Source organism: Sparus aurata, chromosome 9 (assembly GCF_900880675.1).
Source record: "Sparus aurata chromosome 9, fSpaAur1.1, whole genome shotgun sequence".
In the NCBI taxonomy this organism is placed as follows: domain Eukaryota; kingdom Metazoa; phylum Chordata; class Actinopteri; order Spariformes; family Sparidae; genus Sparus; species Sparus aurata.
The window spans coordinates 29,969,175-29,989,525 of record NC_044195.1 but is presented as its reverse complement, the minus strand read 5'-3'; the positions used below and the strand labels follow the sequence as shown (position 1 = coordinate 29,989,525).

At 41.4% G+C, this 20,351-nt stretch overlaps 1 protein-coding gene and 1 long non-coding RNA gene across 7 annotated transcripts in view; one reads left to right on the top strand and one right to left on the bottom strand.

The window, feature by feature from the left end:
- Nucleotides 1–20,351, top strand: part of LOC115588532 (uncharacterized) — a 75,648-nt gene that overhangs the window by 25,062 nt on the left and 30,235 nt on the right. The window lies entirely within an intron of this gene.
- pcbp3 (poly(rC) binding protein 3) overlaps nt 1–20,351 on the bottom strand; it is a 75,390-nt gene that overhangs the window by 48,769 nt on the left and 6,270 nt on the right. The window contains exon 2 of one of the 5 annotated variants that reach the window (XM_030429185.1): nt 5,793–5,918. The exons of the other annotated variants lie outside the window; for them this stretch is intronic. The gene's annotated coding sequence lies outside the window, so the exon portion shown is untranslated. The remainder of the gene's footprint in view (nt 1–5,792; nt 5,919–20,351) is intronic. 5 annotated transcript variants of the gene reach the window in all.

Sequence of the window (20,351 nt, the reverse complement as noted above, 5' to 3'; positions counted from 1 at the left end):
CATCAGAATTAGAATCAAAATAAAAGCTTGACTGGAAAGGTATTTGACTGGACAAACTGCAGTTCTAATAGAAAAAAACATGCTGCTAACAAGGACAGAAGAGTTAAAACAAATGATGTGAAAAAACACATAGCTCTTATTTACATACTAAGTCAGTAAAATATTGGTTTCTGGTGTACTATATATATGTATATGGTCGAAAAAGGCCACCGACATATGATTTATTTATATGTATATAAGTTCAATGTTTCTGTAAATTGTAAATGAATACTGCAAATAAAAACACTGAATGGATAATCATGAGGTAGGAGGTGACGGACTGTGCATGTGTTGATTATTTCAAGAATGCAAACAAACCCCCAGTTCCAGCTTAATTGTGTAGATTTATGGCATTTCATATACTGAATATGTTTAATCTCTGAAGTGTGGGTCGAGGAAAACAAGCAGTTTTAATGACATTACCTTGGTGTTTAGTGAAACTGTGATGGGCATTTCTTACTTTCTGATTATTTTAAAGAGAAAAATAATCCATCAAAACAAGCAGAAGTTAATTACTCAGATAAGTACAATAACTGTTGCAGCCCTGAACTGCATATTTCAAGGGACATTAACAGTTTCTAAATAATGACTCATGTTGATGCATAAACATTGACAAACCCACTCAGATTCACTGAAAAAATGAGTAATATTGAACTGATACAGAATCAGTTCATGAGAAAGCATGAGAAAACTCATGTCTGAAGTCTTCATCATTATTAGGTTTAAAACAGCAGAAGTTTAAGCATCACTCTGGAAAGACACAAAAATAGTATTATGTAGGAAAGTATTTGAAGTTCTTCTCCGGATTAACTATTGAATTAAAATATGCAAGTCTCCTGAGGGCCTATTTAATAGTTTTAGAATAGATATAATATGCATATATCATACAGCATGAGCAAGAGCGAGTTCATAACCTCACATAATCTACAATTAAGACACACACATGAACAGACCCACTAATCTTATCCTCAGAAGCGGGGTGGCGATCTGATCTTCCTGCAGCTTTAGCGCTGCACCGAGGGCTGGGTGGGTGGGTGGGTGGAGGGGATGGAGGTCCCCAGAGGTGAAACTCTATTAGCACGCAGCATGAAAGTCAATGAAAAAGGACCCCAGTGTGCTCCGGTCCCCTGACAGTATTAATGTTTAATGATATCTAAAAAGGCTAATACTCATCCCCCCCCACTCGCTTTTGCTTTTATCCTCTCATTAAATATCCTCACAATATCATCACCTCCTCAGATTAGAGCACTGACCCCGTCTACTGAAGGACTCGCCCTTCACTGATGGGAAACGCATCTCTCTCTCTCTCTCTCTCTCTCTCTCTCTCTCTCTCTCTCTCTCTCTCTCTCTCTCTCTCTCTCTCTCTCTCTCTCTCTCTCTCTCCCTCTTCCTCTCTCTCTCTCCCTCTCTGCACACACACACACACACACACACACAAAAGATTACTGTACTGAAGCATTTAAGATGTGTTCGAGGGGAGGCAGCAGAGGACCATATTCTGGAATATGGACATGTAAAACAATATCTTGTCTGCGCGTATCTTTATAGTTAATACCAAGTGCAACAAATGTATGACTCTGTGTCCACGGACATGTTTATTATGTAGTAGCTGTTTCTTGTGTGTGCTCGGGGATTCATTTCGAATGATTATTGTCCACTGCTCTCAGAGGCACCAGGGCTCAAATCTGTGAGCAAGGAAGTGCACCATTTTGGATCTCAGTGAGGCCTGTTCAGCTGTGACTCAGGTTTGCATGCTCGCAGAACAAGAAAAAACTCATCACTCTCAGCAAAGACCGTGACTTGTCATGATGAGAACATTATGTCCATTATTAATTCAACAGCCACAATGTTGAAGTATACATTTTGTGCCATCCGTGTGTGAAGACTGACCCAGTCAAAGACACTAATGAGGATGAGTTCTGGGAAGGGAAGATGGCTGTTAACCACTGTGAATAAACATCACCCTATATGTCACTAGTAGATATTCTGTGTATCGGTGAAAAAGGCCCAGCTATCTCCAACAACAACTTATCCGACTAGCTAATTATGTACACAGAGATGTCGATGAAGTTATTGATGCCTCGTCAGTCATGCAGGAGAGTTCAGTAGTCTGTGAACCAGTGCAGCAGTGGCTGCAGGTCTGCTAAAGTCAGCTGTGGCGGCTGCAGGGGACATTCAGGCTATTAAACAAAAAAGTGGCATCGTGACCAAACACAAACTCCCACACCAACTGCAGCCACTTTGTACACCACCTTTGTTCTGGATCCCCCGTTGTCAGAGTTTAGACAGTTGTTGCTTGCTTATTTAGTCATGCAGCTAAACTTAGCGATGCTATTAGCTGACTAACACTAACACTCTGGGTTGCCAGGACCCAAACCCAGCAAGGAAACCACATTGGTACTGTACTGATGATGGTCCCTGTCATCAAATTAGCAGCTGATGCACCATAAGGTCCTGCTCAGTCCATGTGCACTGCAAAGTCCCTGTGACACAGTCAGCGTTGCTACTTTGACATATAGCAGCATGGCAGGAGGCATAATTCACATTCTATAGTAATGCCATTGGCTAATATAAACCCTAATCATTATACTCAACAACTCCCACCCTACCTAACCGTCTTTGCAGGAAACATGAAATATAAATTGAATGGGTGTTTTAAAGGAAGAAAGTCAGAAAAAAACCTGGATTCATCCCTTTATCCAGATCAGCACCAAAAGTTAATAGGGTCCGTTCTGGGCCGAGACCCATCCGCTGTCCAAGTTTTGTGGAAATCTGTTCAGAAGTTTTGTTTAATTCTGCGGACCAACCAACCAACCAACCAACCAACCAACAGACACTTCTAAAAGTGCACATAAAACATGGAAAAGTATATCGATGACGTCATGTTTTCTGACAGTATTGTAAATGTGTAATTTCGTTTGGGGCATTAAGCTTAAAACTCTTAAAAACCACACATCACTTTAAATTGAAATAAGTAAAATATTATTTTATTTGCAGGCCCTATTTTGATCTAGACATTGTTTTTCTTTTTTTGTGATTTTCTCTCTTTACCAGATGCCTCTCTGAAGAAACCTCGTTTTTATGTACAAACTGCACAGCACCCCGAAGCAGCACCTTTAAAAACACAGATGCGCTCTCTCACACGCATGCACACACAGCAAAACAACCGCAAATGCACCAGTGAGCAAGTACACGCACACCCACACACACACACCCACACACCAATACATACTCAAGGACACACACGGACACACACACGCACAAACACACAGTGCAAGCTGGTGAAAAGTCAGAGGAAATGCTTATGCCTACAAACACACTCAGGAGGCGCTGCGTAGCACTTATGTGGTCACTTTCACACACAAAGGCCAATCGCAGGAGCTTAGCGGGCCCCATCAAGCTTTTTAGCGAATGCTGCGGCGCTGAAATGGCTCGTTTAGTTAACCCTGTGTGCTCCTGACAGAAATGTAGCTCCATCACTCAAGTCTGTGTTGTGGCTTTGCTTTGAAGTCATTTAGAGGGAGGCCACTCATTGTGTGTGAGATGACGAGGCCTTGTCATTTGCCGGGAGGGATTAGTCATGCTATGTTTATTGGCGAGCGTGCATCAGCTTTCTTGACTGCTGCATTTTAGGGATTTTTGCTTCAGAGGTGTTTTTTTCTTCTTCTTTTCCTCAGAGCACTGACACTGTTAGAGAACAACATGTGAAAACTTCAGCGTGAGGCAAACTCCACAACTATTACACAATAGTGAAGTTGCTTTAAAAGGCTTCGTAGAGAGTTAAAGCTTCTTGAAGTTTGATGTGTACTTGCTGCGTCACATCATCAAGTTTGTGCTGCTCTGCACTCTGCACAGCAACAAATATACCTCAGGATATGTGTACATAAACTGGAGTGGAAGTCACTAATAGGTACAATGAGGTTTGGAACTGGTCCAGTGGATCACCATTTGTTGGCAGCTGCAACACAGCTGGAATAGCTTCAAAGGGATCCTTAAGGTCATCTTTAACCATCAAAGTATGTCCGCTAATAGTCCTTGTTTTTGTCTCCTACAGGCTCAGATTGTTGTTCTACGTGCCTGACAACATTACAGACAGGATCCCTAATAGAGAAGGAATGGTTGGCAAGAAATGGTTGCTCTATCATTTTTGCCAAATCTACCAAACTCCATTTACAGAAACAATAATTTTATCGTCGTGAAAGACACTTGATTCAAACTCGACAGAAACAATATAGAAACCCATGTAAAAACATCTTGGTTTGTCATTTCACTGTTCTACAAACACCAACTCTGGTTTGGGTAAAATAAACTATGAAGTTAACAAGGTGTGAAAATACCTGTAGTTTTGTTTAAGTACGATTTCTAAGAACAATTCTACACACATAACCATTTTCAAATGCTATCTCCTTTCCCAGTTACAGTAATGACTGATGAATAATGTGTAATTTACATGTATGGTTTATTCATGCATGTAGTAGTTTTATTTGTCGGTGCACTGGATCCTGATTTTCCAGACTGAAGAACAGTTGTGTTCACATTCCCTTGGGGAAAGTCCTACATGCTGTAAACCTGACTAATGTTGCCAAAAATTCAATCAATACAAATCAATGCTGAATAATTTAAATGGTTAAAGTAAGGGATAGATGAATTATCGGCCTGGCCAATTATCTGAGACGGTATTCAGCATTTTTACAATTATTGGTATATGTGACTTTTCTGTCAGATTGGTGATAAAATAAACAAACACCCTCTCACACAATATCAGACCCACAACAATATCTGATTGATCATGTGTCACAATGAAAAGCCTATAAACGCTTAATGATATGAATCTGTAAAGTAACTAGTAGCTACATTTATCAAATCAATGTAGTGGAGAGAGTGTAAAATAGCAGAAAAGGGTAATATAGACGAGAAAGTACCTCAAAATTGTATTTAAGTACAATAGTTTTCTACATGGCTTAATTGCATCTCTAGTAATTCTAAATGTTGACAGCAAGATTTCTCTTCTCTCCTCATGTCTACTAATCGATATCAGTACCGGCCCTAAACAAAACCCACAATACCCATTTCCATAGTATTTCTATACTCGTTGTATCGACTTCTATCCATTTAAAAACCACTAAGAGGCTAAACTGTCTCATATCTCTGACTCGTTCCAACAAATCCATAATGTCCAGATTCATTTAACTGTTTATTTTGATGTAAAGACTGATAATCAAAAGCAAGGCCTCCCCCTCTTTGTCCAACTCCCACCGTGATGTGAACATGTAAATAATGTGTAATACTGGAGGTGACAATAACCAAAAAGACGCGTGCAACCAAAACAAATAATAAAAAGTAACACGGGCTAAATACACAATTTGGCTCCTTCACTCGTAGCAGCTGCACTTTCCAGCTCGTTCTTCTCTAACAAGAGCATAAAATGAGAGAATTTTTCAAAATAAGTGCAAAACCCAGAATATTTGGACTTATAATGAAACGACGACTGTGAGACTACTTGAGAGTTGCACATGTGGCCCTTTTTATAATGCACAAATCCATTATTTACACCCACTTACTCATTATCCTTTCATTGTGTCTTCAGACTGGAGCAGGGCACACATCTGGTCAGCCCACCACTCAAATGTTATACAATGTCTTTCATCTTCAATGTGTCCATTAACTCCTAAATGGATCGTAACACTCTGAATTCAAATTGAATCAGATGTAAAGGTGCCCTGACACAGGGAGCTACAAAGCGTGAAACTGACCTTTTTATTTAATCGAAAGTTGCATGATTCATACAGCCGGCCTGCCATCCATCATGCTTCACTTCTGTTTAAGACTGGTTTGCCTTGAAAGATGATGTAGGAACTCAGCGAGGCTGCTTGGTGAGCCTAAAGGTTAAACAGGGATGAAATGTCCTGTTGGTTGTATTAGTTGATCAGTTTGCACATGATGTTTTAATATCATCTGTACGGAGAAAATATTTCACAGGATTAAAATGTTTCAGATGTGATTTACACGGACCTTTTATTGGGAGATATTTTAATTTATATCTAAAAAGTTATGACAAAGACTGTTCCCGTGGTTGAAGGTTGCTGCATTACCCCTATTTAAAGAGTTGATTTTCATGTTGCCAGATATCTCTACCCTTTAACCCCCCCTTACTGTGTGTGCATTATAATCCTGAGCTGTGCACGCATGTGTGCAGGGCCGTGTTTTCTGCTGCGTGTACTGCACGCCTGCATGAGTTGCAGGGAAGGTGCAAAAAAAGCAATCGGCGAGGCTTTCAGCTGGAGATGGAATTGCCAGTTGTATATCTTGACACTGGACATATTTATGCCCAGAGAGGCTCGCTCGTTCTGCCGGCTCATCACAGCCACTGTCAGGTAGTGAACTGTGTGTGCGCAGGGTCTGTTTGTGCTCTGTGATGTGCGCGTGTTGATAAGACCAGACCTTAGTGCACGTGCATAAATACCATGTGGTGTACGCCTGTGTGCTCCAGTGGTCCTGTATATGCAGTGCAGTTTGAGAAGCCGCTGAGATGAGGTGCGCAAAAAAATCTAATGTGAATATTTTCTTGTTTCTTTCCTCCTCTGTGACAGTGAAAGTGAGTATCTTTGAAATGTGGACAAAACAAGACATTTAATCAAGTTGTTCATTGGAAAACACAGACACACAACAACTTTTTCCTCTATTTTCTGACATTTTTAACACCAAACCAACTGATCAGCCAATCAACAAAATAATCAACAGATTAATCGACAGTGGAAATTATTGCTGCATATGCTGCAGCATGTGGACTTTTCTATGACATAATAAAAATCCGCAGACCCGCCCACCGACCCGAACCTGCCAAAATCAGAGGATGGAGAGAAAAAGTCGCCTCAGCCAGCTGATCCTGATCCCGAGAACATTTAAATGCCATTCAGCACTGAACAGACCCTAACGAGTGACAGATTACTGTAACTTGGCCCTGCGAGCGACCAAAAAACTGAGAGTGGCATTAACTACATATAGACTGTGTGACCACAATTTGGCCGTCGAGGCTGCTGGATGCAGAAAAATCTGGCAACCCAGCAAGAACAGACTTGGGTCACTTGTGCCAAAAGCAAGAGGCAGAGAGGGAGCAACACTTCCTGCTACACTGCAGCATGTATAAAGACACAAAGACCAACTTAACCAAAATGGAAGCTTACATGGGAAGATTTTGACACAAGACATTCAATATTTACTGACATTAGAATTCCTAATTGTGAGAATGCCGACGCAGCACGTGCAGAAGTACAGTGTGAGCTGAAATGCAAGCTTAACAAATAGAAACACAACTTCCCTCCAGTACATCAAGCCTCATTCACTAAATGTTCTCTGACTATATTGCTTTTATATTGAGGAAAAAACAATATAACCTTCGATGCCACGTACGCTGTAAATGCTGTCACAGCTTGAGGAAATCCAATAACTGAGAACCTGCACTGACCTTTTCTCTGATTTAGATTTTCGTCTCCTCTTCTACTCCCTCTGCTTCTTTGTACCATTACATTCAATTCATTCAGCTATTCCATAACTTAACTTAAGTGCAGTCACTTTATTACACTGCTGATCTAATGCTTCTGATTCCTTTTGATATAGCTTAATGTAATATAAGTTATTTCCCTGCCTATTCCAGAGAAAATCGAATACTTCTGTCCACGTGACGTCTTGACTTCTTCTAGATGAAACGCTGTGTAGAATTGTATAAGATATATTTGTGATGTGAATCACATAGCGGTGCTGAAAAGGCTTAAAAGGCATTTTTGAATTTCAAAGATTGTAAACTTGGAAAATGTGATTTTTGTTTCGAATTGAAGATAATTACTCCTTACTCTCAGTATTCCTTCGTACAAATTAAAAAGCAAACTGTGAGACAAGATTTATCTCCACTCCCGTGTTTTTGTACCACAGAAATGTTTAAAATCCGACTAATACTGGATAATTGGGGCCACTTTTCATATATCAGCTGATGCTCTTATAGATTCACAGAATGTGATTTATCCCTCAAACGTTGTCATTGACCGATTGATTTTTTTTTAATTCCCAACCTGTAAAAACAAATCCATCAGTAAAATAAAAAGAACAGGTAATGTAATGGCGGCAGAATATTAAAGCTTAATGGTAACGTTTATTGTCCAAAATGCTACTGTGCGCTTAAACAATAAAACAAACTAGAAATGTGATAATTACACATTACGCCATCATGCATTATTGTAAAACATCAGCGCATATCGTTGGACATCTCCAACATCTGATACTGACATCGGTATCTGTGATAGGCCAATATTTACCTGAACATCCACTGAACAAACTCGGAGTCAAACTACAAATGCAGAGACACCTGTCAGGATAATGTTACATTGCTGTGTCTGATAAATCACCTTTCAGATCAGTTCATCTTCTGAGACACAGAGCTTTGAATAAAAATCACACATTTATTCGAAAAATGGTGAAGATTATTTTGTTTGTGTTCTCCTGAGACATCACTCATTACTTTTGTTGAATCAGGTCAGAGACGATTACCCACATTTTTACCCAGGAAATGTATCATCACACCTTAACATTTCGCATCTCAGTTTGAGAAGTGAGTGCAGTATCCTCCGCCAACAGTCGGGGGTCACCCACAGCTTGCTGTTGTTTTGAGAGCTGCACAGAAGAACTTTGTGTTATCAGCTGTGACAAGCAGCTCATTCAATAAATCAGGTCTCACCACCAATTTATTGTGAGATCGGCAGTCAATCACGACCTGCTGAATCAATTTTATGAGCCTCTTTTAGATTTACAGGCACAAGTCTGTTCCTCACTGGAACAATATGTATCCTGCGAGCACGATGCCTTGTTTGTGAAACAGACTTTTAATTGAAATTTGTTGTTTTTATTTCTTCTGTTTCCATCATTTGTGGTGCTTTGCATCATCAGAACCATCTGTTTCTGACTTCTGATACAAGGACAAAAATGAGCTTTGACGATACAGCACTCGAGAGAGTTTTTCTTGTCTTCAATGAAGACTGAGACACGAATTAATGCGATTCATTAAAGGACATTATCAATGTTTTCCCCCCCATTATATCACTCTAATTATAGTTAAGCTTATTGCTCATTGCCAAATGAGTAACATTAATGTAATGCCTCCAATAGAGGATATGAGCCTTATTAATCCTGCAGACGTTTCCAGCAGGGAAGAAGCAAACTTCCTCATCGCTCTACTAATGTCCAGCCTGAGTATTCATATTTCAGTATTTCAGATTAAAGTGAAGTAGAGTTCTATAATGTGCTTTATTAGGCTGTCTCACACATCCCAATTCTATATAAATACACAGTCAGCCAAATGAGTTTCATGCATCATGAGACAAGCCCCCCCTTATGTGCATGGAAATTGCACAGCTGTTTTTCCCCTTACCGCTACAATTTTTCTGCAGATGAAAAGTGCCAGCTTTAATAAATCTGATAAATTACCAGTTGCAAACTGTTGACCAGTCAATTTTTCTGACAGGGCGTATTACCTGATTTCCTCCCTTTTTGTCGAGACATACTGCAAATGGAGCTTGATTGCTCCTCAAGGTGGTGAGTTACACGTTCAATGATGTTGAACTAACTCAGCTTTCTTCTTTTCCCTCCAGTGGATTAGCTCACGTGAACGCAGCCGTTAGCTCCGTTGTCTTTTTTTCCTCCTCTAATTCTCACACACACACGTAACCAAAGCACACAAAGGAGCCATTATTTTACAGTAGTCACATTAACAGCTATAATTACACTGGAGCATCAATTAGAGGATGACCTCTGTGGTTTGTGATCCCTTAAAAGCTAATGTCTTCCTGTGTGTATTATCATCACCTCCAGTGATAAAATCTTGTTTCTCAAAAAAGTCAACTTTTTTAGAACTTACAAAACTATGGAAGTGCATTGCATTCACTGAATTAAAAAAAATAAATAAATAGACACCTTATCTCGTAATTACGTAAAAAATCCATCAATAGCACCATTAATACATATTCAATAAGGTTTCAGTTCAGACTGGGCTTTCCGCCCTGAACGACTTGAGATGCCTGTGCAGTGTTGACATACTAATATTAATACCATCCTCATTTTTAAGAAACATCAGTATTTCCCAGTGTCTCTAACTGAGAAGGTGTTGATAGCAGATTAACTGCGATAGCGCCATCATTGCCACTGAGAGAGGATTTTTTTTATCCAGTGAATGCAATGCGCTTCCGCACAAAACAAACCGTGTTTTCGAAAAAATCTTTGGATATGAGCAGTTTTAAGCCACAGCTGTGCATTGTTTCATTACATGACAACTGACTGCCACAAATAGTGGAGCAGTCCTGCTCCAACTCTGCTATTTGCAAGTTGGTGGTTTAAAAATCCCCATCGCTATGGGAAACAACCTCAGAGTTGGCAGCCAACACGCTGAAAATGGCAAGGTACCCTAACCTGGTCGCTAACAGTATGAACGTAAACAAGCTAGCAGCCATTACTTCTCCCTTTTATGGTATTTAGCCATTATACCACCAATTATGATTCATTTAAAGAAACACAAACAAGCCAGCTTTGTTTTTTAACTCTTTATCACGCTTAGAATTGGTGCAGCCAGACTTTTCTAAAGTGCTGACACAGTTCTGTCTCTGGCAATGTGAGACTAGAAACCACCAACAGGATTAAGACCTGTGTCACCACATGCTCTTGTGCAAAATATGAACTTGCCACATGAGTGGCGCTACTAGTGGTCAAAAGCTCCACATGGGACCTTTAACACACAGACATGCATTCAGATGCCAGTATAACAGTGATGAGCGACTACTGGCGATATATATCTACCCACAGAATGATCTCCCCCTTTCAGGCAGTTTCAGTTTCACATCTTGCCCAGAAAATGCAAAAGCACTTTTGGTTATCCATAAATAAAGGCACGACCTCCGAAATTGTCTCGCAGCCCCATGCGGCGTTCTGACCCTTTAGCTGAGGTCCCCCATTGCTAAATGGTAGATAAAATACGATAAAAGACCGTTTGATCGTACCACATTAATGAGGTCAGCGGCTAAAAAAGACCTTATGACAGCGGTTTGGCGCTCTGATGTACATGCAAATGAACGGAGCTACACATCAAAGGTAAAAAATGTCTCCAAATCCCCAAAACCTTCACGCTGCTCGCTGCACCCATGAACGGATAATAGGAGGTTAATGTGCAGATTTGCAAATACAGTGGTTATGCATCGAGTGTGTTAATGTGCTACTGTCTTAACAACTCAGTGTGGAGCAATTATACACCACTTAAGTGAAAGAGCCAATCATATGTGATATACAGCTGTAATGTGTGTGTGTGTGTGTGTGTGTCAGGGGATGCCTAATATCCTGCATCGTTAAGAAGCATTTGACATCTTCACACCTTCAGCGTAGAGCCCTTCCTTAACACGGAGACGACACTGAAACGCTTTGATGTTCCAGAGTCTTTAACCACTTAATCCCGAAGTGAGAGGGAGAAAAAAAAGAATTAAGAATCTCTTACATTTCAGTGTGTTTTTTGTAGTTTTTCCCCTCTTTGCACATTGTACACAATCACACACAGACTCATGTATATACATTTTTGACATGTATAGACACACATACTGTATAGAATGCCTTTGTAGCCTGACATCCGTGGATATTTCCAAGAGCTCCCCAAGAGTTTACTCAACCAGCGAAGCTTATTGCAGCCCATCAAGTAAACGCAGTGAAATTACCCCAACAAGTTGGAGTTACAAGGTTTACACACGACAACAGCAATATGCTCATGTGTGGTGGAGTGATCGCGGGGGGTAATCGTGATGTCATACGGCTCTCCCTCTTGCGGAACGACAAAAGCGAATTAGCCGATGGATCAAGTTCCATCAAATCTGTGCGCGTGGAGATCACACCACGCTGGTTAAATAATCTGCTTCCACTTTGGATTCGCCTGCAGGGAAACAGATTGCGGCTCAGCTCGCGATGAGCTCCGCAGAATGTCAGGAAAAAAAAAATCAAGGGTTATGGGGATGTTCTTGGATGTTATTGTGCTCCGCAACAGAGGATGCATGTTTGCAGAATGTGCGTGATTATGAAAGTTTTGTGTCCGCTAATTAAAAGCAAGTCTGCACCTGATTCCTTCAACAAAAGGGGAGAACGCTCGGGTTCAGCTGTCTCAGTTACTGTTGTCATTGTGTAATGCTGATCCGAAACGGATGGCGTCGGCCTCAAACGGGCCTGCAAATGTCATCTGGTGACAATACATGACAGAGAGGAGATAAGAGGACGAGGTAAATGGCGTGCACACAAGAAAGCAACGACTACAAGGAGGCAGGAGGGAGGGAGAGCCGCTGTTGCACACCAGGTCTGGTACAATATCTGAGCAGTGGCACTGACACAGTTTCAGTCTTCCATTAAATGAATAATAGAGGAAGAAGGGAGGGTTAAGAGCATTTCCTCTTTCCTAATGTGGAGAGAAATGGAAGGCAGGGAAAAAGGAGTGCAACAAGGCACAGCTGTACAGTGAGGTTATTCAGACGCTTAATTTAACAGAAGTCGTCACACATTTTCGGCATTGGTTCAAGACCACCAGACATCCAGATGTTGCTCATTAGAATACATGATGGAGTTCTTAAATGTCTCCCCTGGGCGAAGGGGTGGTGCTCTGAAATTTTTAGTGATTAATGAATTAGGCTGTACATATGAAGAGGTGGGCATGGGCTAATGGGATTTTAAGTTCTACTTTCTCAGACCTACCCCGTTTCACCAAGGCTGTCAAACCCACTACCAAAGACTCTGAGTACACACCAGTGGCAGCAACCCGGGAAGTGTTTTCTCAAGCTCCTGAAGCACTCGCCTGCTTTTCTACATCTGCTTAAGCACACTCGGCTGAGTTCTCGCTGACTTAGCAGCCTCTTCTACGGATGCTTCGGAAGCTGCACCAAAAAAAAAAAAAAGATTATATATATATATAAAAATAAAGACGGCGTCGTGCAAAAGTGTGTCAGGGAAACAGAAAGCACAGCTGTACAATACTTTCTTCTCCAAGATAGGAGGATGAGATTGGAAAGAAGAGACACATGAGAGAGTTGGAACATGTCAGAAATTAAAGGAGACATTCTAGAAGTTCACAGCAGGGCAAACAGACGTGTTGCTGATGTAGCGAATGACCTAACAACTGTAATTCTTCTGTATAGCTTAATTCAGCGCTATTGTCTGTAGTTTTCCTCTGAATGTTCTTATCTTAAAGACACTTAAAAGTTGTTTTATTGCAGGATATTTGGATATGGTCCAGTTCCTCGCTGTGGTTCAGAATAATCAAAATAATCAAATAAAACCAAAACAAAGATCCATCCAGCATTTATTGTCCAACTGCCTTAGCAAACAGGTGTATAGAATTTTGTGGCATGAAGTTGCAGATGGTAACCAACCTAATACCTCAGCCTGCCCTACAGCAGCCACTAAAACCACAAAAATTCGAATTAGGGATGGGTCGATAGACAGTACCATATTCAATTGCTGATGGTTAACTGAGCCATGTATCTTCATGCTATTGGTATTTAAATGGAGTCGCCCCCTCAGGGTGTCCTCTCAGGGTTGCCATAAGAAAGGAGTTGTTGGCATTTGTGACGTGGGAGAGAAAATTAGAAGTTTGTTGCTGCTCAGTGCACGACACATCTCCATGTCCAATTAATTATTTTCTTATCAGACCTGCACTGTAGGACCTTAATTACTTCGCTGGTAGTGTTGCTTCTCTTCTAAAGAGATGCTGTAGTCTTTCTTTCAACCATGCTGTTGTGTTTCGGGTTTTCTTAGCTTGGCTTCTGCAGTATAGCTAGCCGGCTAATTTTGTTTCAAGTTCCTGAGGTTGAACAAAACTGAGATAAGAACATTTTTAACCCTGCATGGGGATGTATGTTAGATGCTCGCCAGGTAAGGATGTGATCTGATCAGACTCTCCTTGCAGGTCAAGGGAGACAACTATGAAGGGACATGCTACCTTAAATTCAGCAACGCATAGTTAACCCCCTGTCCCAACAACAACGTCATTGTCAATGACAATGTTTTACTGTGGACATCACTCAAGCCTAAAGTTAAAGGCCCTCTCTGGAGCCAGTGCCTGGTTTGTCTGTTCTAGGCTGCCGTAGGAAGAGGAGCCACTCCCTTTGTAGATATAAAAGTCTCATTCTAAGGCAATGAAAACTCAATGATTCTTAATTTCAGGTAATTATACACTAATTAAAAACAATATTTATGGATATTCTGCCCCTAAATCTTACACACTGGACCTGGCAAATAATTTGTACTGGCACACTTAATACGTGGCTGAAAATAGCACATTGTTTACTCCTGTTTGCCTAACTACAGTGATGAGCTGAACAAATGGACTTAAAAGATTGCTGGAAACTATTGAGATGAACATTGAGCTTTTGTGGTTTTGATCTCTTCATGAGATTTCACAACAGTACAAAAATATATATGCCTCTTCCCTCTTGTGCACTCTTTCATCGCACACGTCTACAATAGCAGCTGAATCACTTGGTAAGAGTCTGCTGTGTCTGTTCCTGCTTCGGCCTCCAGCTGGGGCCAATCTGTCGGTCAGGTGTGGCTCAGTGGTGGTAGCCAAGGCCTCGCCAGCAAGCTGGGAGTGCACACAGCCCAGATAGTGCAGAGAGGGGCAGCACACTACAGAGCAACCCATAATACACAACAGATATACAACACGTCCCTGTGACAGTTCATTGTTTCCATTATGGAAATGCTTGTGTGTATCTATAATGACATTTTAAATGGAAACATAAACGGGTTTGTGTTCCTGAATCGACAGAAATCAGAATAACCTTTCTTAGTGCAGTAAATGGAACCGGATCAGTCATGCAGAGACTATAATGCCAACACGGTGCATATAAGGGGCCAGAACTGTGCTGGTGGGAGACGTATTTCAGATGACAGCTCCCTTTGCATTAAGCCCTCACGAGCCATGTCAACAAACATGTTTTAATTCGCTGATGACAAAGCAGCACTTATGTGTGTCTGAGATATTTTGACCCCTCCAGGAGGACATCAGACAAACGCTAATGCATTAAAGCCCACTCGAGGGACTTTCTCTGCGGTCCATAGGACAATACTCAGCCTGGCTACTGCTCGCCAGCCACATCAGAAGTTGCAGGCGAGGACCCTACGTTAGGGGGGGGATTATGTCTAAATAAAGCCTCGGCAGTGTATGAATCACTGTGTCACTGATCCCCTCTGCTTCCCAGACAACAGGTTTGCCTTCTGCAAGCTGTCACTGGCTTTCCACTCTTTCAAATTAAGAATAAAAGGGAGAGAGAGAGAGAGAGAGAGAGAGAGAGAGAGAGAAATCGAGACTGTGTGAGGGAGGGAGGGGAGTTGACGTTCATCACTCGAGTGCCGTGGCTTAGCCTAAGAGGCTTGAATAATCAGTATGTTAAGCTGTCAGGGTGTGCGCTCGCACCTACCACGCGCTTACAAACTCCTGGGCGCTTTTTAATCAAGCAAAAACGCTGAGAGGCAGTGGCGAGTGCCAAGAGCCCGGGCTAAGAGATGAGCTTTAGAATATCTGTTACACTTTCTCCTGACATCACCAGACGTGCGTTTCTCCACTGTAAGCTGCAGACATGTGTGTGTGTGTGTTTTTTTTCTTTAAAGAAGACACGGTGAATATTCAGCTCGCCTTTATTTAATGTGAATCATCACATTCAGCGTGACAACTCACAGTGCGATTCTCTGCACATTCTACAAATGGATCCAGATGCACTGTGAATGAAGGTGTAATCTGCATTGTTTTGGGTGAAATTAAGCCGTCTGTGCATTTTATGCGTTGTCATGACCCACTGCACTATATGCAAGTCCCTACTGTCGGCAGCAGCTGCCAGTGTTGCTCAACTGTAGCAGATTTTGAGTTTGATTTTGACATCAATTACTAAATCAAAGATGTCACGTTCAGCCCTGGCTCGATGAGAAAAAAAAAGGCCTCTCGTTCTCCAGACACAGCACGCACCATAATTCAAGATAAAATATTTTTTTCCAAGTATCATTTATTCCACTGAAAAAGCTGTGAAAGTGCTCTTGAAAAGTCGATTGAAAAGTCTACCCAAGTGGTGCATTCATGTGCAATTGGACAGTTTGAGAAAATTATGCTTGAACGGAGCTACAGTTAAAAGCAGTGCTTTGTTACAGCTGATTCTCAGCACTCACATGTGTCTTATGTGATGAATTCTGCTCTGTATGTGGATGCAAATCAACTCTACTACATACTTTGTCGACTCAGGTAGCACCACCATGAAGTTGACATTTGTTTTTAATGAAATATATCCTGGAAATCAAATTTAACAATCATAAACTGCTAGCACACCACCAAACCAAGGTGGTGAGGATGGTAAACATTACATAACACCTGCCAAGCTGATCAGCACGTTAGCATTGCATCACAGCCTAGTATCACACCTGCCAGTCCATCGTGTCACTACTGCGGTTGGACTTGCCAACCTGTGAAACAATATGTTCTCATTCAGTGTTAGCAGTTACAAAAATGCAATGTGTGGTTACAAAACTACTTGTTAGATTTAGGAAGATCATGGTTCACCTCAACTGCTTCCATAAAACGGTCACCATTGACTATTAGCTTCACACGGACCCAAACTCTGATCCCCTGAGTGAAGAGCCGATGGAAGTCCCGTGTATGAACCTTCCCACCAACCCCGACCTTTATACTCATTTTGTTTCCGCACACGCATTGGTACTCAGTTGTCCTGTCAACACACTTGTGTAAAATTGGTGGATGTACTCTTTCAGTCCCTGTCACAGAGATGATAGCTTGGTTATTGACCCTGAAGGGACCAGGTCACTCTGTAGAGCCGGTTCATAGGACAGTCACATTGCTTCTGAACCCCAGATGTTGGCAGGCGGGTCTGTGTCTGGACATTTCTGCAACTTTCAGAAAACCGACAAGCTGACATTCACACCCACGTCACGAAAACAGACAAGAGCCAGGATTTGAACTTCTCTGTCTAGCTCTGAATTCTCAGTGGTGTTCTTCTTTCACTTTTCACTGTGAACAACCACCTGCAAAATTGAATGAATGAATGTCTTCCAGATAGACTGAAAAGGTGTGCAGTTTCTACAATCTTTGACCAACATCATGACAGTGTTTCACTCGATCTTTCATCCGGAACAACTGCAAATAGTTCTGATTTCTGAAGGTTAGCAACAAGTCTTACGAAAGGCTCTGAACAGGCATAAACCAACCCTTAGTCTTTGTTACACCTATAAAAAAGATTTTAAAAACCAACAAAACAAACACCTGGAGCACCCAGACAACCCTCCTCCTCGGGTGTAAAGTATAGTAAACCCGACCACTACACTTACAGGAACCCCACTGTTGACTCTGGGTTAGAATTCATCATGTAGCCCTTATTATGAAAGCTATAAACAAAAACTCAATTAGATATATACGTAATGATATACATGACTACTATACTCCAGCAGGATGGAGGTCAAACATGCAGAGATACAAAAAAAACCCTGCTGGGGTCTCATGAGTCTTATTCTGCCTGCAGGATGGTGCAGACAGATTTGCCAAACGCTGTTGCAGGATTGAATCTCCGCAGGGATGGTGGGAGTGGTCGGAAATTCTGAGTGCGCAGGTGGGTGCAGGATGTTAAAAACAGTCCCACGCAGATCGCTAAATAATTCATTTGCATTACATGATGCAGGCACAACTAACAGGTGCATACTGGATTACAGGAAAACAGCAGATTCCATTTTTAACCACTTATCACATAAAAAAGGGTTAAAGTGGGAATAAAATAGCTTCATTTACTTAAAAGAGAGACTTTGTTCTACAAAATTGTAAAAAAAAAAAAAAAAAAAAAAAAAAAGCTTTAAGTGACAGTAGAATAATTCATGGCATGGGTTGAAAATATAACCCCATCATCTGAGGTCAGTGATAACATTTCACGTCTGCCGGAGCCCTACGTGAACTCTGTCAGCCCTTCTTTCCGTTGTGTTTAACAAATGTCAAACACATCTTCCTTTTAAATCCCCTTTCAATTAATTAATTTTCCATGAGCTCACATCTCAAACACCATGCTGTTTTCACAGAAGTCACGGGTAACCACCACACCTTTCCTGTTGTTTTTAACCAAGCAAAAAAAAAGGAAAAACCTCTCGGTACAAAAAATCGCCTGTGCTCTCCGATCGGAAAAGTAACGCAGGCGGTGATGTGGACCTTCAGTCAAACTTTTGACCTCTGAGTCAGCTCGATGACATCAAAGCCAAAACACGATCACAGTCTGGTTAAAAAAAAAAAAAAGGGGGGCATTATACGAATGCTTCAACACATGTCAGATTGGATCCCAGCCTGGCTCATAAAGGAGCACATTCGACCTTTAATCTAATAAAAAAGAATAACAACACAGGGTTAATACAGCCACTCTCCTCCATGGGTATGTGCATAGAGCTTTGATCACCACAGCTCTCTTAACTCCAAGCCAACAATAATGTTTTCTCCTCACTTCGCCACTCGAGCCGGTTCTCAAACCCCCCCCCCCCATATATTAGCGGGTATAAAAATAGCACCAACACAGGGGGCAGAGGGGCTGCCTATTTATGACCATGCTTCACCACCCAGAGTGATGCTAGGGAAGCAGCAGGGAAGGCTAAAGCTCTATTCCTGCTCCACCTTTTTTTTTTTCCTTCTTAACCCACAGCCCCTTTTCATTTCCTTCTTTTTTTTTTTTTTTTTTTCAATTCAGACTCTGCATCCTCGGATTGATCTTGCAAACCCTCCAATAGCTTAAATTACATCAGCCGGTGGCTTTCTGCACGGAGACAAAAAGGCCCGTGGGTTTTCAAAGATCATAATTCTCTTCCATAGATTCAACTTCTAAAAATGTGCCACGTTCAATTTCAGCCTCCAGCAATGCCTCAACCCCCCCGCCCCAACCTCGTATTCTGTTATGAATTATGACGCACGATAGATTGTTTTTTAAGTTTACAGCCGAGCTCGGTGACAGAGAACTGCTTACCAATCGAGTGAGGGTGAGGGAGGGAGCGAGAGGTAGAAGACAGTCGATGGCTGCAGTTGTGCAGTTTGCCATGTCAGTGTCTGATCAGCCGCGTGTTGATTCTGTGTTTTACTATTTCTCCGGAAACTGAAAGGTAAAACCCCTCGACAGTCATTCACCTATCTATTTTTTTTAAAAAAACAACACGCTGCTTTCAGGTTGAAGCATAAAGATTGGTAATGAATGCAGGAGTCCATATTGGCACAGCTTGTGAAAATTAGCATAGCAGTAGAAAACAAGAAATTACATTCCCGAGCCTGTAGAGCACTCTCCAGTAATCAGTTTATTTGTCATTATAATGAAGGTGGAAAGTGTTCACCTAGCAGGAAATGCAAGCTAGTGGATATATCATTCCAGCAAATAGATTGGAGTTTGGATCAGGGTGATGGCAGGAAACGCTGGCAGTTTCAACAAGCAGCGAGCGAGCTGCAGTGGTACGAGTATAGTAGCAGTGCGAGATTTCAAAGATTCGACAACCTACAGTAGTTTTTTGCCATTATGCTGAACAGCTGCTGTGCTCCTGATAATGTGATTGTTGAGGGCGGGAGGGACGGGAGAGACTTTGACCTCAAACAACCGGGGTTACATAGAGGTCTTGATGGCAGTGGGTGTTGTAGACCTTTAATGTATTTTCTGTTTCACAGGCTTGGTAGCTTACATTTGCTGCTCAGGTGGTCTGTATAATTAGGTGATCACATTGTGGTATGCAAACGAGACTGGCAAAAGTATTTAGCAGGATGATATCATGTCTGTATCAGTCTTAACGTGCACTTTAAGTAGAATCTGACCTGTAATATCGGCTGACATTTGCCTACAGATGTGATGAAGGTACACCAGCATCACATATGTTTTGATATGAAAGCTTTTTCTGCAAAGCATATTGCAGAAAAAGATGAGTAATATGTAGATATTTTGAAGATCAAGTGAATTTGTCCGATACCTTCTTAAAGTTCCAATTTCTAAGATGGTTGATTTTTTAGTCTCATTCCCAACTCGTCAAATACTGACACTTTGGGTCAGTGCATGGCCCGACCGGCCAACCAAGTTGAGTTGGCAATGAGACTAATGAGACAAATACTTAACTGTCTTGTAAACTGAAGCTTTAAACAATAAAGTGTATTGTTAAGCTGTTAAATATCCCTTGATAACCACATTTGAGGGGATCATTGCTGTTTGGCTGATACATATTAATGTTGGAATTTCTTTTACACCCTAATAACGGCA